This window comes from Lutra lutra, chromosome 11 (genome assembly GCF_902655055.1).
Source record: "Lutra lutra chromosome 11, mLutLut1.2, whole genome shotgun sequence".
Taxonomy (NCBI): Eukaryota; Metazoa; Chordata; class Mammalia; order Carnivora; family Mustelidae; genus Lutra; species Lutra lutra.
The window spans coordinates 81,534,735-81,561,184 of NC_062288.1; the positions used below are offsets into that span (position 1 = coordinate 81,534,735).

Here is a 26,450-nt window from a genome sequence, read left to right on the forward strand (position 1 = left end):
TGTCTGTGTTCTATACAGGTCTTCAGTTAATCCCTTGTCTTCGTCTCCACTTTCTCCTGAACTTTCTTCTACCTGTAGTCTCTATTCTGAAGCATCCCGATTTCTGCAGGGCAAGGTGCTTCCGTATCTGCCGAAGCCTCCTTCTTTCTTATTTTGGGCTAGAGCATAGCACACGGTAATTTCCATATTCCAGAAATGTGTTAAGCCACTTGTTTTTTGGGTGATCCCACTATTTTCTTTTAGTTTATTGTGTTTTATTATCATTTTAGATAATCCTTATTATAATCTTATGGGGTATACAGAGGAAGAAAAAGTTGAAAATGAATTGAGTCTACCCTTTTGTACTGAAATCTAATATACAATGTTTGAAGTTGATGGGGAAAAACATAGGACCAGTTAATAAAAAAATTCTTAATGATTCTTAGATACTATGTAGAGAGAACAGAAAGGGATGAGGATACACAGAAATAGCATCCTAAGTGATTTGGAGACATAAAATTCATGGGTGACACCTTGTTTTTCAGTCCTGCTACTCCCCTCACTTCAATTAATCAGAACTTTTCAAACACATCTAAGAATATAAAATCTCCTTTTACTTGGATTCTTTTGCTTTTTTTAGGCCTTTTCTTTCTCTATAGATACTTCTCAAAATTTTGTACAATAACCTCCCGTCTGGTGTCTTAGTTATAGTTTGATCAGGGAAGGAGAACTCCTATGAATGACATGGAATAGATTATTGTAGGGATTAGATCATCCCTACAAGAACTGGAGACATAAAGATCTTAAAATTGATGGTTGGAAAATCAGAGAAAAAATCACTCATCGACATGAAGGGAAACTGGAGAAGTAATATCTGGAAGTCTCCTCTGCATGAGGTGTTGGGCCTGCAGTCAGTACAGGTCAGTATGACGCATAGGGAAAGGAAGGTGCAAACTGAGATCCGAGGGGACAGGAGTGGAACCTGAGAAGACAAAATGGAACTCATGTGGGTGAAGGGAACCCTGTTTGATTCTCACCGCATCTAACTGTGGCGATATGGATGCCGCTGGTGCCTTTCGCATGCTGCTGCACGTGCACCTAGACTAGAACTCTGAAGATCGAGAGGAGGAGATCTGGTGGGAGCTGGAATCGCTGTTGATGGGCAGCTAGCTGCTCTTGTCAGGTGGACAAGCAGGTCAGAGACAAGGTGCATGCACTGTAGTAGTCTCTGGGGCACAATCTTAGCTCAGGCTGCCATCATTTACCAATTAGACATATCAAATTTGATGTTTCTGTCAGATACCCATGTGGACATGCTAGTAGGGAAGTTGGAGTCTGTGGCCAGAGAGGTTAATATTAGAATCTCAAGGTTTTTAAACAGATTTGTATGGTGATGAGATTCAGAAAATAGAAGGTTAAGATGACTAGATTTTAGGAGATTAAGGCACTATGAATCTAGGACTTCAGACTATTGGAGAAGTCATCAAAATGGACAACTGAAGTCATACACTATGATTGATGGATATTTTGAAAAGACTAGTGTCCCAACCATCAAAGTTAAATATTGACCAAGGGCAGGAGATGGCTGAGAAAAGAGGCTGGATAACATGTCTCAAAGGAAGAAAGGTCTGTTAGCTTTTATTAGAGGAAGGTAGAGAAGAAATGATTTAAAATGAAGATGAGAGGACATGGGGAGATGGAGAGGAGAAGGGATTTGGGGGAAATTGGAGGGGGAGATGAATCATGAGAAACTGTGGACTCTGAAAAACAATCTGAGGGTTTTGAAGGGGTGGGGGATGGGAGGTTGGGTGAGCCTGGTGGTGGGTATTAAGGAGGGCACGTATTGCATGGAGCACTGGGTGTGGTGCATAAACAATGAATTCGGGTACACTGAAAAGAAATTTAAAAATATATAATAAATAAAAAATAAAAAAGACTCTAAAAAAAACAAAAACAACAAACAAACAAAAACTAAGATGAGGTGCCAGGGAATGCTATTTCTTCTCTACTAGATAGCCCATTTGTTTTTCTTTGGATATAGAATGTCTTGTGATTTTGGAGGAGCTATCAATTATGGTGTCCAGTCTCTCAAATTAGTGGGCTTATCATGTCCCAGGATGGATCAGTAATATAGTATTCTCCATAGACAGTAACTGGATCAAGAATAGTTTTATTACCCAAGCTATTTTAACTAGAATACTCCTGTATTATAGATGTACTCCTTAAGAAAAGGGTAAAGATGATGTGATCTTGTGGTTATCAGTAGCCATCTCGCCAACTATCTAGAAGAAAATTGCCATAGAAGCCTGAGAAAATTAATTTAAGCATAGACAAGTGGAAATGATGGCTGAAAGCTAGAATAATATTTCTTTATTTGTTTGCATCTTTGAGAATACCTCTCTTCAGTTATGTAAGTCCAGAAGTAACTTATTTTTTTTTAAAGCTTAAGCCAGATATGAGTTTGGGTCTCTATAATTAATAACCAAAGGGTTAGTAATTAATATACTCCTTCCTACACCCTGCCACCATGGCCTTGGACTATATGATTACAAGAGAACAAAGAGTTGCTATTATAGGTGTAGAAAGAGGGAGAGGGATTCTCCAGGGAAAGTGAAGTTTTAGTTAAGGCTAAGAGTATAGAGTGCTTGTTTATAGTGGGATTGAGTTTTGAAGGCCATGATGAAAAGGGGTGGAAGAGTGGGAAGTCTGAGAAGAAGGGTGACAGGAAAGTACTGAATAAAGAGAGACTTAATATGTACGGAAGCTCTTCGAAACAACAGAAGTGCTAATACACTAACATATAAAATCATATTGCCATGACTTCTCTGATTTTTTATGTAATAAAAATATAGTTCAGATTTTGTTAAAAATGCCATTTATATGAGCTATTTAAAGTAGTCAAATTCATCAGGGCTCCTGAGTAGCTCAGTTGGTCAAGAAGCTGCCTTCAGCTCATGTCATGATCCCAGGGTCCTGGGACTGAGCCGTGCGTCGGTCTCCCTGCTCAGCAGAGAGCCTGCTTCTCTCCCTCTGCCTTTGCCGCCGCTCTGCCTACTTGTGCTCTCTCTCTGTCAAATAAATAAAACTTAAAAAAAAAACACAAATAAATAAGGTAGTCAAATTCATAGAAACAGAAAGTAGAATGGGGCCTATGAGGTCCTTGAGGGAGGAAGAGACGGGGAATTGCTATTTAATGGGTTATAGAATTTCAGTTTTGCAAGATGAAAACGTTCTGGAGATCTGTGGTACAATAATGTGAATGTGCTGAATACTGCCAAATTGAACACTTTAAAATGGATAAGATAGTAAATTTTATGTTATGTTTTTTAAAAAACACAATTTAAAAGAGAATTAATTAGTTCAGCTAATTACAATTGTATAAGTACAATTGTATAAGTAAAAAGACACTACATAGAGGTATGATATTGGAGTGGACCTGGAAATAAATAAAGGAATCAATCTTCTATTAAAAAAAAATGTCAGTGAGAGGAAGCTGTATTTTCAGAGCAAGCACAATGTTTGTGATGAAATACTGAGTTGTAGATACAGTTTCTGTGTCAGAAAACTAAAATTTAAATTTGAGATGGAGACAGATCAAAGGTCAGGAAGGAGACGGAGAGAAAATATCACAGTTAATAACTACTGATACCTTAGAGAAACAATATAGGACAGACTTTTAGAAAACAAAGAAGTTGGACTCACTCTGGAATTTCAATGAAGGAGAAAGGAAAGAATGGTTGAATGGAAAAAACAAACGAACAACAAACAAACAAAACCCAACTCCTGGCAGACAATGGCTGCATCTTTAGTGTAATTGTTTCTGTGAGAGAGGCCCCTTAGCAAACTCTAGCAGGAAATTTTGGGGTTGATGTGCTGAATGTGAAGACGATCCAACTGCCAGAGTCAGAAAATAGATATATTTTGCTTATACCACTAAAAACAAAGTTCAAGATATTCAGGTTGTTTGAGCTGGATCTACACTTAGAGGTCTAACTCCCTGTTTCGCAAATAAAATTGTACAAACCCTCAATTCGCTGTGATCTGGTCTTGATTTTGTTCAAGTTCACATAACTAACAAATGGCATGGTTAATTCCAAGTCTCTGGATGTTATTCCTGGTACTTTTCCCAAATGTGAGTCTGGCTACCTGCCATGCTGTATGACTGATTTCCCCTGTCTGACCACTGGGGGCCGCCGCCAGCAGCAGCAGCAGCAGCAGCAGCAGCAGCATCAGCAGCTAATGCTTGGTCCTTGCATGTCCCTATTACCGAAAATTGCCAGCTAAAGGTAGTATGGGGGTTATGAAAGCTATAAGTAACCCCAGCACAAAATTAAGTAATGATCTGTCTTTTAAAAATTTTCATATATCCTTGGATTACAAGGTGGCATATTATAAGGGAAATGGCACCAACCAAAATGATGAGTGTACAATATCACTTCAAGATTTTAAACCCAGAGATGCTCACAAATGTGTGTCCCCAATTCACCTCATTCTAAGTATCTTTGTACTCAATATGTCATTTTGATTCTTGGACAGTATGCCATATTACTGAACTGCCAGATTAGAAATAGCCTAAGACTGGATGAATGATAATGTAGTCTTTCCAAATTGATGTTTGCCTTCTTCTCACTCAGTGGGAAACCAAAGAATCTTCCCTGTCTTTCTGCCCTTCTCTGTTTCCTGACCCCTCCACATTCTCCTCCTAAGAATCCAAGTTGATCAAGTTTTGTTGAAGAAGCAAAACCATTCCATTTCTTGTTTGTCCCTGAATTAAACTAATAGATAGGGCAATTACATAATTTATTGCTTAAACCAGACATTCTGAGGGACATGGGGGCCCTATTAAATTTAGATTGTGAAGGGCACCTAGGTGACTCAGGTCATGATCCTGGAGTCCTGAGATCAAGTCCCTGCACAGGATCCTTGCTCAGCAGGGAATCTTCTTCTCCTTCTTCCTCTACTCCTCTCCCTGCTCATGTTCTCTCTCAAATAAATAAATAAGATCTTGAAAAACTTAAGATTGTGATAATTCACATAAACAGGGATGGTCCTGGACAAATGGAATACACTGTCATTCCACTGTGATGAGGTTTAGACTACCCCAGAGAGCATCTTTCCAGATCAAACCTAACCATCTGTAAACATATGAAACAAAATGTGATGAGGTTCAGAATTCTCAGAGATAGAATATTAAAGATTTGGCACGAGTCTGTGAAATGAGTTTTGAGTTTTCAGAACCACCATTGCTTCAAAGAGAGAGAAAGTTAAAATGGAGATGATTAGTTAAGATTTCTCAGTGTTTGTTTCTAATGAGCATTCACATGTTTGCTTACTAAGTATTGTTACTGTATTTTTTTAAAAAAGATTTGTTTATGTATTTGAGAGGGAGTACTGGGGGGGAGAAATGTAGAGGCAGAGGGAGAGAGTCTCAAGCAGACTCCGTACTGAGTATGGAGCCATAAGCAGGGGAGGAGCTCATGACTTTGAGATGATGACCTGAGCTGAAATCAAGAGTTGGACCCAACCAACTACACCACCCAAGTGCCCTAGTTACTGTATTTTTGTGCAGCAAAATAGGGATATAATTTAAAGATATGCTAAGCATAAGTAAGTACTGCTTGTGATTTGGTATGGATTCGTATCAGAAAAACTACAAAAAATTACTGAAGTTGATGCTTATATTTACCTAATATTCAGATATTCAAGTATATTAAAAATTGGATTATTCAAATATTATTCAAAATTAGGCTACTACAGAATTATCCTTGGGAATTATAATTTAGAACTTATTATCTTTTGTCTATGAACCTTCACATAGAATAATATAGGTTTTGTTGATAACTCCTAAATTTAAATCTTGAATAGGAGACCAAATATTTTCAAGTGTTCACAGTGTAACATATTTTCAGTCCACTACAGAGCCAGAAATATTACAATTGAACCTTCAGTGCATCTTTGATTGGTATGTAGGGAAAGGAGTCTTATCAGGTTAAGAAGAAATGCCATTTACATATAATTTAATTTAATTTGTAGGTGTGTAAAAAATTTTCAAAGGCGCTTTTATATTTAGTATGAAATTACTTGCCAGTAACCTAAACCCTTGGAACAGAGTCCTGAATTGGAATTATGTGGAAAAGGCTTCTAAGTTCTCTAGATAATTTTCATAAAACCTCTGCACTAAATCCATGTCCTGAACAATTACGGATTCTACAAACATTTTTCTGTGTGTGTGTGTGTACCAGAGTATTAAAAACTTTATTTCTCTATGAACAGGAAACTAGGAACAAAAAACTTGAAAGAAGGCAAGAAGAGCTAATAAAAAAGAAAACAGACTTAATCTACATACATTTTTAAAAATATTTTATTTTTTTATTTGACAGAGAGAGAGATCACAAGTAGGCAGAAAGGCAGGCAGAGAGAGGGGGAAGCAGGCTCCCTGCTGAGTAGAGAGCCTGATTCGGGCTTGATCCCAGGACCCTGAGATCATGACCTGAGCCGAAGGCAGAGGCTTAACCCACTGAGCCAACCAGGCGCCCCAATCTAAATACATTCTTAATAAGATCTATTCTTAATCAAGACCTCCAAATCAGCATGAAAAATGTAAATGAGGTCACCTGGGTGGCTCAGTGGGTTAAGTCTCTGCCTTTGGATCAGGTCATGATCTCAGGGTCCTAGGATCAAGTCCCGCATCGGGCTCTCTGCTTGGCAGGAAGCCTGCTTCCTCCACTCTTTCTGCCTGCCTCTCTGCCTACTTATGATCTCTCTCTCTCTGTCAATAAATAAACAAATAAACAAATAAATAAATATATAAAAGAAAAGTTGGAACCTGCATTAAAAAAAATGTAAATGATATCCAAGAACTATTGCTTAATAAGGGCAAGATATAATTTCTTTTAGAAGAATCCATTAAAAAAACCACTATATATATTTAAATCAGTTGATATTTAAGTGGTAGCTTTATTTTTGGTAAAATTCATTGCCACTGCCACTTCATTCTTCTATAAAGCTACATAAATGAAACGGTTTTATGATGTTGCTTATGTGAAAGATAATATAAAATATTGCATATTATGAGCATATAAAAATCTATCTTTGCATAATTTCCCCCAGAACAAATCTTTTCCGACTTGAATACTTGAGACTGTGAGTCTGATGACTGAGAGTATGGGAAAAAAAACCCATAAAAATTCTGGTTCTCTTGGCCCCAGGTTACAGGACTGTTTTCAGGCTACCGCTTATGTGAAGTGATATGTCATTCTCTATTATAGGACCCTAGAATGCTGATTCAATGTCACGTCCAAGTACCTTTCCTTGGGAAGCTGATGAGGATGAGCTGGAGAACTGCGGAAGTTTTGCAGAGGAGTGGTGGGTTAGCTGTTACAAGGTACTAAGGAGCCCGATGATTCATCTAGGTTTCAGTTATTAGAAAAATAATACATTCTCCAGCAACAAAGAAAAAAGGAAATTGCTTCATGAGAAGTAACATATTACTAAACTCTCCCTCCCACCTGCCCCTCTCACCATGTATTATTAAAATTGAATTGTGTTAAAAACACTCATCATCTTTGGGACCATTAGAGAGAAGACAACACGCTAGTAACTCCAGCCTGGGGGCTAACACTGCCAGGACTCTGTACTTCACACCAAACACACTCCTGTTGACAAATTTATTTTCCCACTCAAATTTTGAATGAGTCATTGAATTGTTGGTATAACCTCTGAATCATTTTGAACAGTGAAAATATGCTGTTCAGAGTTGTTTACATTCTTTCCCTCCATTTCTTCTGGAGATGTAAGCAAGTTGGATCAGGCTAGGGGAATCTGGGGCCAGAAATCGGTTTCCCTCTTCTGAAGCGAAATGCCTCCGACCAGGATGGCTCCTTGGTTCTACTGCCAGTGAGATTTTATCAGCGGATCCACTCGGCCAGGTGCTTGTGGCTAATGAACGCCATCTGCACATAAAAAGGACTAGCTTTCCTTCTCCCAGATATGCCAAGCCCTGGGGACCTGTGTGTAACAGAAGCACCAGAATTTAGTCTCTGGTGTGGAGGTCACGGTAATTTACCAACCTACTGAAGCTCTTAGCACTTCTTTTAGGTCTTGGTTCACAGGGTTAGTTTTGGGACCTCTCTGTTTTTTCCTGGCTCAGAGGGGTTCTTACCACCACTTTTCTTCTATTTTCAGGACAGATTAAAAAAGAGAGGAGTAGGGGGTGAGAAGTGGGGGTGTGAAAAAGGTTGAAATGGCACAAAATATCACCTTCTTGCCATCTGAATCTTAATATGGTTGTGGAGGTAGAGTGATCTTAGAGATTGGTTGGAAGTGTTTTCAAGTACGAAAGTCACAGCCCATGTCTTTAAAAAAATAAAGTACTGCTTTGCAGATTTATTTGTTTGTGTGTCTTTTGGTAAGGCAGAGGGCATTACTGCTAACGGTAACTTCTCACTTTTATTCCTGACCACTGATTGCTTGGTGGGGAAAGAGAGGAGCACACAGCAGTTAGTACGCTGGGAAATTTCATATGCCTCGTCTCATCCATGCTGCAACCCATAAGTGACTTACTGTTCCCTAATTCTGCCTGAGATGCTCTTCACTCCTTCCCTGTCTGGAAAAGAAATCTGCTTATTCCTCAAAGCAGAACTCCAATATCACTTCCTTTCTATGAGCAGCTCTCCTCCCCCAACCTAGTAGAACTTTGCTCTCCCTTCTCAGCTCTTCATGGCACCAGACGGTGCCAGGATGACGATTATCACCTTATGCTTCACTTGGTTATATGCAAATCTCTCCCTCCTACAAGAGGAGGAGCTCTTCAAAGGCAAAAACTCTGTTTTCTTTGCTGGTGTATCTCCAGGGCCTCACAGAATATCTATCTAGTGCTTAGGAGTGCCCAATAGATTTTAGTAGCACAACCAGATTCGGTGCCCAGTCTTTCTTCACATTATACCAAGTTATTTCTGAAATAGAAACCAACCAACCGATCAACCAACCCACAAAACACAAACTTAACTGTTGACTTTATTACTTGCCTGATCTGCATCCTTCACTTAGCTTGAGCGTGGTTTTGTGTGTGGGTTTGTAGAGACCGGTTCGGGTAAGCCAGGGTAGAACATGTTTCTGAGTTTTTTTTTCCGAGTGACTGCTTCTCAGACTTTGGTATACGTCACTGAAGTCAGAACTCTACATCATGAATACACTGTGAAACTCTTAAAGGGTAAAATATATAGAGGTCTCCCATGAAAGCTCTTGGGACATTGACAAGTGGAATGAATAATAAACATCAGAGATACTGTACTTTTTTCAAAACCTTGGCTTAAGAATCTGAAGGAATTTCTCTGTCCTTATATAAAGCCATCTTTCTGTTTCTTCTCCTTTTCCTCCCACCTTCCTTCTCCTTCTGCTTTTCTTTTTCCTCCTCCTTCCCTTCCTCCTCCTCCTTCATCTTGTCCCTGCTTTATATGCTCTCTTTCTCTCCTTTTTTGTTCCTAGAAGTTTATTTTTAAGAAGGTGGCAATGGTGATGGAAAGTCAGCAAATCAAATGAGGGGAGGATTATGGAGAAATCAGTGTAATCTAGACTACGACTATGTGAGGAAAATATTTCTTGGTTTTATTTTTCTGTATTTCTAAATGCATTTCTTTATTTTGTCTAGGTGATATCGTCACATAGACCAAAATCCAAAACTCGAGAATGGAATGTAGAGAAAAATCTCCTCCCACATCTATCCTTTATCAACTCAGTTTCCTCTGGACAGAAAAGCAAGATCAAGTTCCTTCTGTGTCTTTTCAGAGATATTTTCTGCCTATACAAATAAACACTCACTCACACACAGGTATTCTTTTTCTCTTCTTTTATATACGTGGAAGCACATAATTTGCACCTTAATTTTTCTGCATATTAGTTATTTTTCTTTGATAGCTGTAAGGCATTCCACCACACATATATATTGTGATATATTTAGGGACACCTAGGTGGCTCAGTAGGTTAAGGATTTGCCTTCGGCTCAGGTCATGATCCCAGTGTCCTGGGGCTGATTCCCACCTTGGGCTCCTTGCTTGCTTGGCGGGGAGCCTGCTTCTCTCTCTGCTACCCATTCTCCTTGCTTGTGTTATCTCTCTTTGACAAAGAAAGAAAAAGAAAGAAAGAAAGAAAGAAAGAAAGAAAGAAAGAAAGAAAGAAAGAAAGAAAGAAAAAGAAAGAAAAAGAAATGTTGGGAGGCATGAGACCTGGTCAAGGGCATTGCCCCACTAGGTTAAGGTATGAACTAATGCAGGCCTAATCCTGCCCAGGGCGGGATTGCCCCCGCAGATGAACATGGTCTGTTAGTCTCTTGCCTTTTCCTCTGATCCCTGTATCTCTCTCAAACAAAGAACCCCTTGTTAATCTGCCACAAACATCTCTCAGGCTTGTGGGCTGGAGCAACTCCAAGGAGGTAAATTATTCTGTTCCTAGGAGTATGGAGAACTTTAGATGTGTACCACAACAGAGGGTCTCCTACCTAGGCTGATGTTTGTCCAAAGGCTTTCACAAGTTGAGCCATTAAAATACACCTGCCTCCTGCAAAGGGAATGCCTTCTCGTTCCTACTGCTCTCCTATGTACTTAATTTCTTCAGGTAGCTCCTCGTTTTCCATTAACTTATATCCTGTTTTCCTGCAGACCCCAGAATAAGTTACCTCCCAAGGCTTTCTGAGGGACATGATTACTCAAGAAGCAAGACCCTGTCCCCCAACCCTGGTGCCAGTCTGTACCCATTATAGCTTAACTAGAATAACATGTGCTGAACAAAGGGAAATTATTTGATGAGTGCTTGAGTCCTTTAATATCCTTTGCACAAATGCAATCCCCTACCCCATTAAACTGCCTATATAAGAAGCTCTAAAATCAAAATAAAATGGAGATGCCTGACCACTGAGCAGAACTCACTGCGTGCCTCTCCCATTCATCTCGCTGACACCACCCCTCCTTCGGGGACACCTGGACCTGCTGAGGCTGGACCCCAGCAAATAAAATCTTTAGAAGAAGACACTGTGATATATTTAGCTAGTTACTTATTTTAATATTTTATTTACTTATTTGAGAAAGAGAGGGGAGAGAGCACGCAAGTGGGAGGAGGAACAGAGGGAGAGGAACAAGCAGACCCTGTGCTGAGTGTGGAGCCCGATGCAGGACTTGATCTGATGACCCCTGAGATCACAACCTGAGCTAGTTGCTTACTGATGGATATTTAGGTTGCTTCTAATATCATGTTGTTACAAGTTATGCTAATTACCTTATACATATTGTCATTTCATACACGTTCAAGTTTTTCCACATTCAAAGATGAAGAACTCCTAGGTCAAAGGGAATGTATGTTAATAATTTTGATAAATGCCAAAGTGCCCTCTGCTCTCCCCCATCTCCTGGTAGGTTTTTAAACTTTTTGAAAATTCCTAGTCTGATTCATGGGGTTTCTATGAAGCATAATAATTCTTTTATTAAATATTCCATTTGCTAATTATTAAGATAAAAACATTTCCCTTTAGTACTTTTATAGTGTTTAAATTTTAATAAGGTAATCAAATGAAAGAACTGAATCTATACTGGAGGCCATGTCTGAAGAACTGGTTGAAAAGTAAAAAAGAGGAGGGGCGCCTGGGTGGCTCAGTGGGTTAAAGCCTCTGCCTTTGGCTCAGGTCATGATCCCAGCGTCCTGGGATCCAGCCCCGCATCAGGCTCTCTGCTCAGCAGGGAGCCTGCTTCCCTTCCTCTCTCTCTGCCTGCCTCTCTGTCTACTTGTGATCTCTCTCTGTCAAATAAATAAATAAAATCTTTAAAAAAAGAAAAGAAAGAAAGCAAAGTAAAAAAGAGGATTCAACTTGTTACTTTGTTTACATAATACTGAACCATTAATTTGAGGCTTTTGTTTTACTGACTTGGCAAACTTAACTGATCATTTAGGCTTAGAATGAAGTTCTTAATTTCATAGTAGTCCAGAAAAAAATATCATTTTATATATGTTTATTTTCACAGTTACTTTCTATTTAATTCAACAAACACTAACTATCTAAAATGAGTTAGACAAGATTGGGAGATTCAAAGACAAATATGGCACTCTGCCAATTCAGGGGTTCACAGTCTAATGGATGGCATTTAGACAGATTTCTAAAACTTTAGTCAGGAAATATGGAAAGCACTTGCTTGTAATTTTAAAGATGGTTATTAAGGAAATCACTGTCATGACGTGAAAAAGATCTCAATCAGAAAATTTATCTCCATTTCAATCGACCAACTGATAATTATTCACAATTCTCTCTGGTGCTAAGACAAATTGGATCACCTCTTTCCACAGAGCAACATGAAATGAAAGCTATAAAATGCTTCACTCCTTCTGACCTGATAGTTATTGCAATTAGGCAATTTTCTTATAGTTTGGAAATAGTTGGTCAATTTAGCCTAGTCAATTAAATTATCTACTTTTTTTTTTAAGATTTTATTTATTTATTTGAGAATGAGAGAGAGCATGAGAGGGAAGAAGGTCAGAGGGAGAAGCAGACTCTCCATGGAGCTGGGAGCCTAATGCAGGACTCAATCCCGGGACTCCGGGATCATGACCTGAGCTGAAGGCAGTCACCCAACCAACTGAGCCACCCAGGCGCTGGAAATTATCTACTTTTAAAGGACAAAACAATGAGTTGAAAGATGAATATTTTCAATACTCATTTTGTAGCCTTACACTGACCCTGCACCATCCTACTCCTGAGTTACTATTTACTATGATCAGATTGTAAACAGATTCATGGATACTTGAGATTTACATATTACACAATAGAAATTATATGATGTTGGTCTACTTAATGAAGTTTTCGTGGAATTCCTATTTCTTGATTAAGCAACATTAGATCTTAACTTCTTATGCAATGAACAACTCGTTCAACAGTCTTGTCCCATAATTACATTGTAAGAAGAAATTATGATCTTATGATTTTTATTGCCCACCATTGCTAATGTTGTACAACTGTGATTTTAGTATTGTGATCTACTAGGGCCAGTTTAGGCTTCTTATTTCAAAACTCATGCATTGAACAAATACTAAATAGCACCTTTATATGCTAAAATGATATCTGGATATTAAGGTAATAGCTAGATAATGGGATGTAGGGCTTTTGTCACAGCAGAGAAGACAAACAGCCAGAGAAATAAGATAACAGATCTGGATAACTATCATAAAAGCAACAACTGAGAGATGAGAGAGAAAAGTACCCTAAGTAACCACGAACCAGTCAGGGAAGGCCTCTGAGGAGTTCACAGTTGACCACAGACCAGAAGCTCGAGAATGAATGGGTTCTATGATTATTGGGAAGAGTAGTCTAGGCAACAAAAGCAAAAATGAACTTTTGGGACTTCAACAAGATCAAAAGCTTCTGCACAGCAAAGGAAACAGTCAACAAAACAAAGAGGCAACCCACGGAATGGGAGAAGATATTTGTAAATGACAGTACAGACAAAAGGTTGATATCCAGGATCTATAAAGAACTCCTCAAACTCAACACACACAAAACAGATAATCACATAAAAAAATGGGCAGAAGATATGAACAGACACTTCTCCAATGAAGACATACAAATGGCTATCAGACACATGAAAAAATGTTCATCATCACTAGCCATCAGGGAGATTCAAATTAAAACCACATTGAGATACCACCTTACACCAGTTAGAATGGCCAAAATTAGCAAGACAGGAAACAACATGTATTGGAGAGGATGTGGAGAAAGGGGAACCCTCTTACACTGTTGGTGGGAATGCAAGTTGGTGCAGCCACTTTGGAGAACAGTGTGGAGATTCCTCAAGAAATTAAAAATAGAGCTTCCCTATGACCCTGCAATTGCTCTACTGGGTATTTACCCCAAAGATACAGATGTAGTGAAAAGAAGGGCCATCTGTACCCCAATGTTTATAGCAGCAATGGCCACGGTCGCCAAACTGTGGAAAGAACCAAGATGCCCTTCAACGGACGAATAGATAAGGAAGATGGGGTCCATATACACTATGGAGTATTATGCCTCCATCAGAAAGGATGAATACCCAACTTTTGAAGCAACATGGACGGGACTGGAAGAGATGATGCTGAGTGAAATAAGTCAAGCAGAGAGAGTCAATTATCATATGGTTTCACTTATTTGTGGAGCATAACAAATAACATGAAGGACAAGGGGAGATGGAGAGAAGAAGGGAGTTGAAGGAAATTGGAAGGGAAGGTGAACCATTAGAGACTATGGACTCTGAAAAACAATCTGAATGTTCTGTAGGGGCGGGGGGTGGGAGTTTGGGGAAACCAGGTGGTGAGTATTAGGGAGGGCACGGATTGCATGGAGCACTGGGTGTGGTGCAAAAACAATGAATACTGTTACGCTGAAAAGAAATTAAAAAAGGAAAAAAAAAAAAGAAAAAAAAAAAGAGTAGTCTAGGCAGAGTAAATAAATGGTAAGCCAGAAAAAAGAGCTTGAGCTTTCCTGGGAGAAAGATGACAGTACAAGATTTATCTGGAAACACTCAGCTAATTAGTGCTAGAAGTCATAGGGCTGACTTTGTGTAACATCTGATAGAAGGTAAAAGGGATTTGTCATTCATTCACCCCTTCATTTATTTAATACGCCCCACTGCAAAAATAAAAATCAAAACAGCAAAACCACTATCTTGACATCTGGTATTTTCAATAGTTAAATTACCTTTTAGTAAGTTTATATTCTTATCATCTTCTTGATATTGAACTATTCACCTCATGAAGGATAAAACACAAGAGGAAACATTTAACTTTTGAATAGTATTTTTCCTGGGTGCAAAGAAGATTCCAATTGCCAACAGGTTATAAACTCTGACTTTTTAAAAGATTAATATAAAAAAAATTTAAAGATTTATATATAAATCGGACACCACACTATATATTATGATTTTCTTAGCCCCAACTAAACCAGAGGTGGACAGCTGATGCATGATGGGCCAGCGGACTACCACATGATGAATGGGGCTTAAACTGGAAGATCCAGTAGAGGCAGTGAGAGCCTTTGTATGCCAAAGCAACAAACACCTAAAATTCAGGTGGAACCATATAAAGCACAGAAAGCCAATTTGGAGAAAGTTGTAAGAAAATATGGAAAAAATGCAGAGAAGCAGCACTAAGACCTTGCGGGTCATTGAGAAACAGAGGTGTGTGCTTCCAGATTTTCCAAACTTTCTGTGTAGGATTGCTGGTAGATTCACACAAGAGGGACTCCTGCCACGGACCCTTTAAAGCACGTGGGGCCCATGTTTCACAAGCTCACACAAGAAAAATGAGTTCACTAAAGAATTCAAGGGCACTTCTATCATCCAATAGCCAATACTTCCCATCCGCACAGCAAGATGCCAAATTCTGAACATACATTCTTGTGACTAACAATTCAGTCCTAATGGAAATGCTTCTCTGTATCTCTTGCCCTGTGTCTTTGAAAACAAAAGCAACAGTACCAGTTCCTGTGTCTCTTTGATCTCAGAGACAGGCATTGTTTCAAAATGCAAGGCGGCCTGGGGCAGGTAGAAGCTCTAGAGTCAGAGAAAGCCTGTCTTACTTGTCTAATGTTTCTCTCAGCCAGCATGAGTGCAATAGCGTTTTGCACAAGAAATTGTCATTTATAATAGTGTAGAATGTATACTTTTTTGTTTTTCTTCAAATGTTCCAATTTGTGACTCCAGAGGAATTCACAAATTAGTATAGTATTTAGAATAGTTGTGCATGGTGGGAAAGGATCATTTTATAATATGAAACAATTCATATCATTTATAAATGTATATAAATATGGGTTGTAACACACATAATACTGATTTTTTTTTTATTTAACTGAGAGGTTCTAGATATTGTAAAAAGAGTTGATGAAAACAGAAATATAAATTTTATGGATATTATAAAATTAGTATATTTTATTATATTTTTTGTGGACTAATAATTTTCATATGCAATCCCATTAAATTTTAAGTTATGGGATATAGAATTCTTGGTTCACTTCTGCGTTATTGACACTTCCTGTTACCACTGTCTCATAAGGACAGTGTTTGTCCAAGTTAAACATACAACTATATTTAAGAGCTATAGTGACTCAGGAGTTGTTTGTCTAACTTAGCATTACCATTGATAAAACACCAATTAAGTGAACATTTTGATAGTAACAATATTAATCAGCAATTTTGCAGGGAAAAAAGCAAGAATTAATTTTGTAAAACAAATATTATTTATTGCTTATGTATATCTTTATTTTATTAGTCATCCAAACATGTGCCGACCAGCAATATACCCAGATATGGACAATAATTAAATTCATTTATATACGATATCTTGCTGACTTTTAGTCATAATAGACCATAGTGTACATTAAAAAAAATTATCAGGTTTATCAAGTAGAAGGACCGAATATATCTTACTTAACAAATATATTAGTATTTTGACTTATCACTTCAAATATTTGCTCATATGGTAGATAAGTCTTCAATGTACTCTTGGGCCCGTGCTACAGATATCCCGGGAGAGCCCACTTCTGCCTTACTTTTTTTCTTGTTGAGATTCTTGTTTTGTCATTTCAATGAGATTCCTTTGTATCCTTTTAACAATACCCCAATTTTCTGACTCAGGCTGGTTTGAGTAGGTTTCAGTTTTTCACACTACAGGGTTTTATCTAAGGCAATCACGGGGCACATTTCATTTCCCATGTAGATGAAAAATTGGTTCTCATGTGAATAAAAATCATGTAAACTGTAGTTTACCAAATTCTGATCTCCTTTTTCTTGAGCCTTTTTAGAAATCAGAACTCTTGAAAGAGACTAATGGTTCTGCCAAGTTTATTAGTACATATACTTCTGTTTCTCTGGATGTTTGGATTGATTTTAAGTATACTGTAGGAATGAAACAGGCCAAAAAAATAATAATTTTATTTTGAATTAAACTCCATTATTTTCACAGAAAAAACATTCAGCTTGATGTATAATAAACTGTATTAAAGACTAAAATGACAGTTATGGTATTTGACTTCACAAAACTAAGCAATAGTAGAAAAGAACTTTGTGTAAAATATAAGCTCTATCAAAAAGAAGTCTCAACTCTGTGTTTTGTTTTGTTTGTTTGTTTTAATTTAAGCACAAATTTCAAGGTAAAAACCCAAGAGAAATATTTCCTCTGTTTATTTTCCTGGTTAAAACCAGATTGTTCACTGTTTAGGAGCTGTCCTCTAATTTAGAGTCAGAGGATTCTTATATCTGAAAAGATCTTTATACAGTTCTCTAAGTCCACCCTCTCACTTCAGAGATGAGAAAATTGAGCTTGGAATGCTATACCGATTTGACCAATGTTAGACTATAAAGGGAAGCTTAAAAGTGTGCTTGTATTTGGGGCACCTGGGTGGCTCACTTGGGACCTGGGACCATGACCATGACCGGAGCCGAAGGCAGTTGCTTAATGCCTAAGCCACCCAAGCGTCTCTGGAGTTAACCATCTTTGTGAATCGTTTGATCACTTCCTTCTTTCCAAGGTGAATCCTCGCTCTTATACTTTGAAACCCCTCCACATGCACCTTTTCAGGGACCTCATTTTTTTACATACTTTCTGCTTGTTTCTCTCTAGAAGGTCTTTCCCATCAACATTTAAATGTATTTATATTTCTCCCATTACTAAATGCAAGCAAGCAAGCAACCTCTTCTATCTCACCACTTGGAAATTCCTTTCCAACCAACTTCCTTCCGTTCGTCTGAGGGTCAAGCCAACCAGGTGCTCATGTCCCATTCATTCTTTAGTGTATCTCATCTCAGCTTGACCCTCCCTGACTCACCTCTTAGTCCTTATCCCAAATTCCTTCACAGAAATTGCTCTCTACTGAATTAACTTGCTACTTGCTAAATCCCAAGGATATTTTTCAGTCCTTACCTGCCTTGGTCTATAGAATCACAGAGTGTTACATTTAGGCGAAATCTTCTACATCATTCCTTCTAGCCCCCTACAATCAAGCATACAAAAACTGAAGACGTGAGTCAAGACATTCTCCTTCCCCCTCGCTCTCAGCAGTGCTTCCACAGTGAAGGGAGAAATGAAATGCCATGCTGCCAAAAGACTTCACTGTTGATCTGCCTGTCTTTCCACCAGGAGAAATAAGTGAAAATTCATGATAGAGAAAGTGAAAGGGTTTCAACAGGAGGTCAGGGGGAAAATGACCTATGGTTTGCAGGTCAATGAGTCTCATTCACGAACTTTATGGTAGCCAGTTTTTTGTTTTTGTTTTTTTTAAGTGTGTAATTCTGGAATTTTAAAGTTAATTTATTTTTACAAGGAAGAAGAGATAATAAAGAACCAAGAAAGTTTTGACAGGAGTAAAATCCCTTTCTTAGGACCCATGAATTTCTAAAGTTGGCAATGCTGATACATCTGCATGTATGAATTGTAATTACTCACACAGTAAAGAAGTAAAAGATGCCTCTTGTTGCAGATGTGATCTATCAGCCAGCTAGATAGCTTTCTGCTGGAAGAAGGAGCTGTCTTGTCTGCTTCCTTCCTCTTTCCTCACAAAGATGCTATTTTAAAACTTTTACTCTGGCCAGCCTGGATCTCCTCCTGTTTCAACCCAAGTACTTTTAATTTTCACTCATCTGGTGTTTCTTAGCTTCAGGAATTAGGTCAGCATTTAAATATAGAGCAACTCATTATTGAAAAAGTTGAGAAGCTTTGGACTCAAGTCAAGCTTTATCTCCATGAAGCATTCTGACTGGTTGTTACCACACTATTTGATTACTATTATTTAAAATGTCCTCACCACTTGTGTAATTGGTTTTTACCACAGGTCAGATGTCTGCCCGTATGCTGTCTTGGAGCTCTTTTGCAGTTTTTTCCTCTTTTTTAGATAGGTTTCTTTGCCCATTCAGATGGTCATTTCCATGAAGAATCTGGAGTCTATCCAAATAGATGAATGTATATGGGCAATTTACTTAATCTTTCCTAAATCTTAATCTCCTCATCTCTCCAACGGGAGTACTCTCATGTGCTTCACAGAATTGTTGTGAGGACTGTATGTTCCCAGCGTGCTTGGTGCATGGCAGGAATCTAACACGTATTGATTTCTTCCCTCCCTTGTTTCCTCTCTTCCCTCCCTTTCTCCCTTGCAGCACCTCTTGCCAAATCACCGTTGAGATGCTTCCTTTGACATTCGTTAAGGGAATACTATTACCATGGACAGATGAAAGTAGGGACCTGTTTTGCAAGGTTAACATCAAAAACTGTATGTGTAACTAGGGATGAGTTATTCTTTATGGTTTGGTGATTCGGTATATTATACAACCTTTTCAAATAATACAATAAATTATTAATCCAAATTAGAGAGTGGTAGACTGGAGCCCTGGATTCATGCCCAGAGAAGGTTCTGCCACGTTATAGGCATATGGTCGCCTGGCTGGGACAATGACTTTTTGTACATGTGCCAACTAAAACTTTACAATATCTGTTGACATTCTGTCTTTCCTTTGTTTCTCTATTATTGTATGACTTTGCTTCTCTTTTTCTGTGTGTGTCTATATATATTTTAGTGAGGGCCCAGTTTCATTTCCACTCATGATTACAGAATATGAAACCCTCGGCAAGGCAGAATCTGTGCATATGTGGAGTGTGTGTATTCCCAGGGGCTCAGGAAGACACTGTCTATCCTCCCACATAACAACTATCTGCCATTCAGAGGCCACAAGGTTGCCTTCCATATATATGTATGTATGTATGTGTATATATATACATATATATATGTATATATATATATATATATATATATATATATATGGCTTGGAATTGCTGGTTCTGAAATTGTCAGTAGGTTGGTAGTAATAAGTAATTTGTATCTATAATAATTTGTATCATCAGTCCTATAAATAGATCACATGGCTAGTGATCTAATTTCTAGACGAAAGATTAGAGAGCTAAATGAATCTTTCCAAATATGCCTAGCTACTAATATTTTTTTGGTTAAAATCAATGCTACTTTCTCAAAAATATTTTTCTACTTACTGAAGTAGATAACGTGATCTAAATTATAAGAGCATACATTCTGACTATCAAAGTTAATTCAGTTACTTTAGACTAAATGGAAAAATAAAAGGAGTCTGTAAATCAGTAAACCCTCATGCCAGCTGCTTACCATTAGTTCATTACTCTATGAAGGCTACAGTGAAACACATCCATGGGGGGAAAATTTCCTTAAGTCTCTTTCTGAGCACATTTACCTGGTTAATGGAACAGACTAGTAAGCCGCCACTTTGGATTCTTCAGAGGATCAGATAAAGGATTGATGAGTTTAGTAGAGAAGGAATGGGCAGGATGACAGCAGGGAAAGGTTTTGTGAGAGCCGGGAAGGGACAAGTGATACAAGGAGAGACCAACAAGATTGGTTCTGCTCAAGCAATTATACAAAGGGCCCAGTCCTGGCATCAGAGGAGCCAAGCTGCTGGAAACTGGCATATGGTGGTGTAACAGAGTGAAAAGGAAACTTACCCAAAAGGCAGGAATTATGGTTTGATCCGGGCTTTGCATTAACCAGCTCTGATTCTGGGTAAGCTGTTATTTTGGATACGGCCTCTATCCTCAGTTATAAAATAATGGAGTCAGACTACTTAGGCCATCCTTTCTACTCTTAACATTCTGTGATTCTAAGATTAGCTAATCCTTATACCATATTCTCTATATAATAAGAACATCTCCCAAATCTCTAGGTAGAGCTGAGGAAATATTTGCTGTTATTTTATGAAGATTTATGAATTTACTTTCAAGTTCTGATTTTGTATTTCCAAGTTGACTAGTAGCTCTGCGTGAACTGACTTGTATCTACCTTTTCATTGGTGAGACATGATCCAAGGGTATTCATCATGATTTATAAATATTTTCAGAAAGATACTATACATCTTTAAAATACCTCTAGTCTAATAATTAGAAAATGCATATCAGATCACTATTAATAAAGATAAATTCTCACCTCCATATTATTTTTAAAAAGTCATTCTTACTATCTATTATATTATAGTTTTTTTCTAAGATTTTATTTATTTATCTGACAGACAGAGATCACAAGTAGGCAGAGAGTCAGGCAGAGAGAGAGAGGAGAAAACAGGCTTCCTGCTAAGCAGAGAGCCCAATTCGGGGCTCAATCCTAGGACTCTGGGATCATGACCTGAGCTGAAGGCAGAGGCTTTAACCCACTGAGCCACCCAGGCGCCCCTATATTATAGTTTAAAAAAAATGTATTTTATTTGAGAGAGAGCGAGCACAAGCAGGCAGGGGGGAGCAACAGAAGGAGAAGGAGAAGTACTCTCTCTGCTGAGCAGGGAGCCCAAAGCAGCACTCAATCCCAAGACCCTGTGATCATGACCTGAGCCCAAGGCAAACGCTTAACCAACTGAGCCACCCAGGCATCCCTACTTTATACTTTCTTTTAACCTTGTAACTCTTGTTTTCACCTTAAGTGCTAACGGAATAATGTGGTTATACAATCAAAATTTCAAAAGCAACTCTTTTTTTTAAATCTTATTGTTATTAAATTGCTTGTTCCTTCCGTTTGGTTTTATTAAGTAAATATTACTCATATTAAGAATTCATATGCAATCTCCTGGGCTGCTCATATGATATGATTCCACATTAAAAATTACCCCTGAATTGAACAAGGAAATTCAGAGTATACATATGAAATATTACCTTAGAGATAAAATGCATCATTTAAGTATGGAATGGAATTAAAAGAGAGCTGAAGTAGATAAAAGACCTATATGAAGTGAACATATGGAAAGTGCTAGAGGAAAATGCTACAGTTCCTAGGCTGGAAGAAATACCAGCAGCTGGTTATGCTACTGGCACAGATGGAAAGAAAGGCCATATTTTTCTAATAGATTAAAGTAGTCAAAGGCATAGAACATTCCAGTAGATTAAGGAAATTTATAACTCGTCGTTTAAACCTGGATAGAAGTCATTACAGAGCTCTGAGAGGGAAAATGCTGAAGGAATTGGTCATAAAGAGTTACAGAACCATTTATCCAAGTTTCCAGGCTCTATAGAAGATATTTCCTTTGAAGACACTCCTGAAAAGAAAAAGAAGTAATTTCAACTGAAATGGAGCTCTACCAGGGCAGGGTAAGTGAGAGTAGTGCCGTTTTTAGGAATTCAGTCCTCTTCTCTCTGTGGAATTAAGAAAAAAGAAATTGCAAGTGACCTGAAATTCAATGAGGCAGTGTGACTGTTGCAGTGAAATAGATCATCTGGTTCACAATGGAAAATAACTGAAATGAGGTTTGTACTGAAACAAGCAACGTTCATAAGCATACGAGATATTTAAAAAGAGCAAAAAGAAAAGCATTCTAAATAATTCCAAGAAAGTAAGATGCAGCCAGGAAAATCATGGCCATTCTTCCCATGTTCCTTCTCAAGAGCAGGAAGTCGTATTATAGCTGAGTAAGTGACCAAGAAGGACTGTTGGCAAGGGTAGACAGGCAGAGGTACGGAGGCCTCTGTTCCTTGCCTCACCTAGGATTATACAGCCTGGGAGGCAGGTGGAGAAGGACAGAAAGCCAGTCAGCCCCGCTGACATCCATCTTTAGAAATAGAAATAATATAAGACACAATTATTTTGTGTCCAGAAGACCAGTCTTTTGGTCCAGACCCCTCCCAGGTCAGAGATTAGAGTTTTAGGTATCAGGAACAGTAGTTCCAAAGTGTTCAGGAATTCCTGGTTAGAGAAAGATTTAAGAACAAGCAAACAAGAAAAACTCCTCTAAGTCAATTTAACATAATGAAGTTATATGCAAAACCAATTTTAAATTATTTTTTTCAATGTGCTTAAATGTTATTCCTAGTCAGTAGAGGAACAGGGATTAAAACCATATAGTTCGGGGGCGCCTGGGTGGCTCAGTGGGTTAAAGCCTCTGCCTTCAGCTCAGGTCATGATCCCAGGGTCCATCAGGCTCTCTGCTCAGCGGGAAGCCTGCTTCCCCCTCTCTCTCTGCCTGCCTCTCTGCCTACTTGTGACCTCTATCTGTCAAATAAATAAATAAATGAATCTTAAAAAAAAAAATATATATATATATATATAGTTTGGCTCCAAAGGCCATACATTTTATACCACCTGCTTTTACTGACTATCTTTTTTTTTTTTTTCAAAGATTTTATTTATTTATTTGACAGACAGAGATCACAAGTAAGCAGAGAGGCAGGCAGAGAGAGAGAGGAGGAAGCAGGCTCCCCGCGGAGCAGAGAGCCCGATGTGGGGCTCGATCCCAGGACCCTGGGATCATGACCTGAGCTGAAGGCAGAGGCTTTAACCCACTGAGCCACCCAGGTGCCCCATACTGACTATCTTTTAAATATCAATATTCCTCAGGGCTCTGTGCTGGATCCTATTTTATTCTTTCTCTCCACACTCTGGACAATCCCATGCAGCCCTATGCTTCAGTGATCACATGCTGATCACCTTCAAAGCCATATTTCTCTCTCAGATCTACCTCATGAGCTTTAAACACACAGCACACACCTGAAAGTTCCTCATGCATTCCTACAGGCAATTCAAACTTATAAGATAAATTAAACTCATCATTTATCTCTTCCAAACCCTTCACTAAATTTATACCTCCTTTGCTGCTGTGTGGAAATCCTCATTATCAGCATTTTGTTTTTCCTCCTGGTCTTATGCTTTCTTTTCCAATGGATATTTTAAATTAAATTTTTACTTTTCTCTGTTTCTCTATTTTGTACGCTACCTTCAATCTACCATGGAACAGTAATAAGTCAATGAACTAATAAAATGAAGAATGACAGCAAAATACTCCCCATGTGGCAGAGAGGGCGGGCACATGCACAAGTTGAATGTTCTCTCCAGGAGATGGCGCTCTCAGTGTATTTTTGCTTTCAGATTTTTATGTTGCCAAACATTTCACATTTCCTTATATTGATAATTAAGTCAAAGCAGTATGATGTTTCACGTTTTGTCATTTTTAAGATGGTCCTCTGGGCTACCAAGTCTTTACCTAATGACTTTGTGTGCTTATTTTATGGATGTAGGCAGAGTTTGGGGGTGAAATTGCAAGAAGGAATGAAATTTTCAGTGAGGAAGAATTTGTGATAGAAAGTGAGAGGAGTAAATATCTAAAAGCTCTCCCGACAAATAGAAGGTCATAATCTTATTATCACAGGGTGGGAAGGATACAAGCTTGAAAGCAAAAAGGAAGACAGAGGTTTGGGAAGAGAGAGCTAATAACAACTGAACATGTATCTAGGGTTATTTTAAAAAATATAAATATATCTTAAAAAATATAAAAAATATAAAAAAAATAAAGTGGTAAAACCATAGTTTAATGGCATTACTTACTGTAGTCCTGGTACTTCACTTATAAGATATCTGATTGTGGGAAAGGGTTTTTTCCTCTCTGGGGTTTAGGTCACAAAATTAAGTGGGATAATCTATGGATACTACAGTTCTAAAATTCTACGGCTGCCAAATAGAACTATAGAGTAAGGGGGAAACGTAATTGAAGTTTAACCATTAAGGGATACAGGCTGACAGGTTTTCATGCCTTATGAAAAGTTAATCTACTGGTTCTTGCACAGAACTAGTTTGTAGGTGGATTGTAACTCTGGGTCAGTACTACTAACTCTGGCTTCATATCTGGTTCACTGGGGAGAATTTTGAATTATAGCAATGGCTGGGCCCCACCCAGACAAACTAAAACCACCTCTGGAGGTATACCCAGATGTTAGTAGTTGTTAAAAAGTGCTCTACAATTCTAGGGTATAGACAAGGTTAAAAACCACTAATCTAGATAACCAAGAGGATAATAAAGCTAAAAACCTTTACTGGAGATAAACAACATTCTTTTTTTTTTTTTTTTAAATTTTTAAGATAAACAACATTCTTAACACTAGTGAAAGGTATGGGCATAAGCCTGGAGTGGAAAAGCATACAAGGGAAAAAAGTAAAAGAGAGTAGATCTAACTTATAAATCTGGGAAGAATACAGAAGAATAGAGTGTCCCTGGTGGGGATCCTTCTAACTCAACTTGTCAACGCATCTGGGAGATTTAATGAAGACAATTACTCCATTAAAAAAAAAGAAACCACGTTTTCCTTCACCCTCCGTTCCATACCTTTGACTCTGTTGTCACTGTTGGGAAATGAAAATCCTTAATGTGGAAAATGTTGGGAAAAAGCAGTAATACAGTCATGTTTTTATAACTTACATCATGTTATCTGGAACATCTTCTCTCCTTTTCCCAGACAGAAAGGGCTAAGTTTAAGGCATCTCTGCAGTGTTCTTTCTGTGATCTCTTCCTTACTGAACTTCGTGTTGAATTAGGTTGTGACTGCTGTGGTTCTCTAGTCGATTTTAGTGCTTTGTCCCAGATAAGCTGCATTTTTTTTTTTTTTTTTTGAGTATAAGGATCATTCTCATATCTTTTTCTATCATAGTGCTTGGCTCAGTTTTGGGTGGAGAGAAACTATTTGTTGCTTGGGTCATTGGCCTTAGAAGCACTAACAACAAACAAGTCATGTGTATTTGTTTCTTTCTTTATAAACATATAAGATTGCTATTGTTGGGGAAATCTCACACACTAGAAAGTTTATACTTGAGTAAGGATGCAGAGGAAAACTACAATGACCTCTCAGAGAAAACAGGATAAAATGAAATTTCATTTAAAACACACACACACATGAGTTTTATATATAATTTTAAGGGTTTCATTATCATCTTGAAGTCCATGCATGGATTTCTACTGGGCTCTGGGTCTCAGGATATAACCAAGAGGAATCTGGATTGGAAAGATTACTGTCCTTGACTTGTTAAATGAATATACACTTACATATACACTTATACAGTGAATTTCTCTTAAAAGACACAGAGGTAAACTTGGGCAAATGAAAAAAAAAAAATTCCCTGTTCTTGGTAGGATGACTCACCTTCATGAAGTTGTCAGTATTCCCTAAATTATAATTTTAATTTAATTCAATAAAAATACCAACAAATACCTAATGGAACAGAACAAATTGATTCTAAAGTTTATATTAAATAAATTCAAGGAAAGCCATGAAAACAAGGAAGAGGTAAAATTACAAGATGGACTAGCCCTATGAGACATTAAAACACACCACAAAGTCACCATAATTAAATCAACCCAGTACTGGCTCTTGAATAGACAAACAGACTAAAGGAAAAGAACTGGAAAAAAAATTCCAAAAATAGATACAGCACATATGGAATTAGTATAAGGTAAAAGTGGCATTTCAAATTACCACAGGAAAGATGGACTTTATAGTAAATGGTGCTGAGACAACTGGGTAACAATATGGAGAAAAAACAAAATTAGATTTTAGACCTTATGCTACAGACAAGAATAAACTCCTATACTATTTATAGGATAGTATACTAATCTAAACATACACAAAGGGATAAAAATAGATAGAGAATA

At 38.0% G+C, this 26,450-nt stretch overlaps 1 long non-coding RNA gene across 2 annotated transcripts in view; it reads right to left on the reverse strand.

The window, feature by feature from the left end:
- Positions 1–24,438, reverse strand: part of LOC125081432 (uncharacterized) — a 77,612-nt gene extending 53,174 nt beyond the window's left edge. The window contains exons 1-3 of one of the 2 annotated variants that reach the window (XR_007121681.1): positions 24,356–24,438; positions 18,785–18,921; positions 634–961 (exon numbers count right to left, since the gene is read on the reverse strand). This is a non-coding gene — a long non-coding RNA (uncharacterized LOC125081432). Of the gene's footprint in view, positions 1–633; positions 962–18,784; positions 18,922–24,355 lie in introns of those variants that run through there. The other variant, XR_007121680.1, reaches the window with a different exon arrangement.
- Between the last annotated feature and the right edge of the window lie 2,012 nt (positions 24,439–26,450).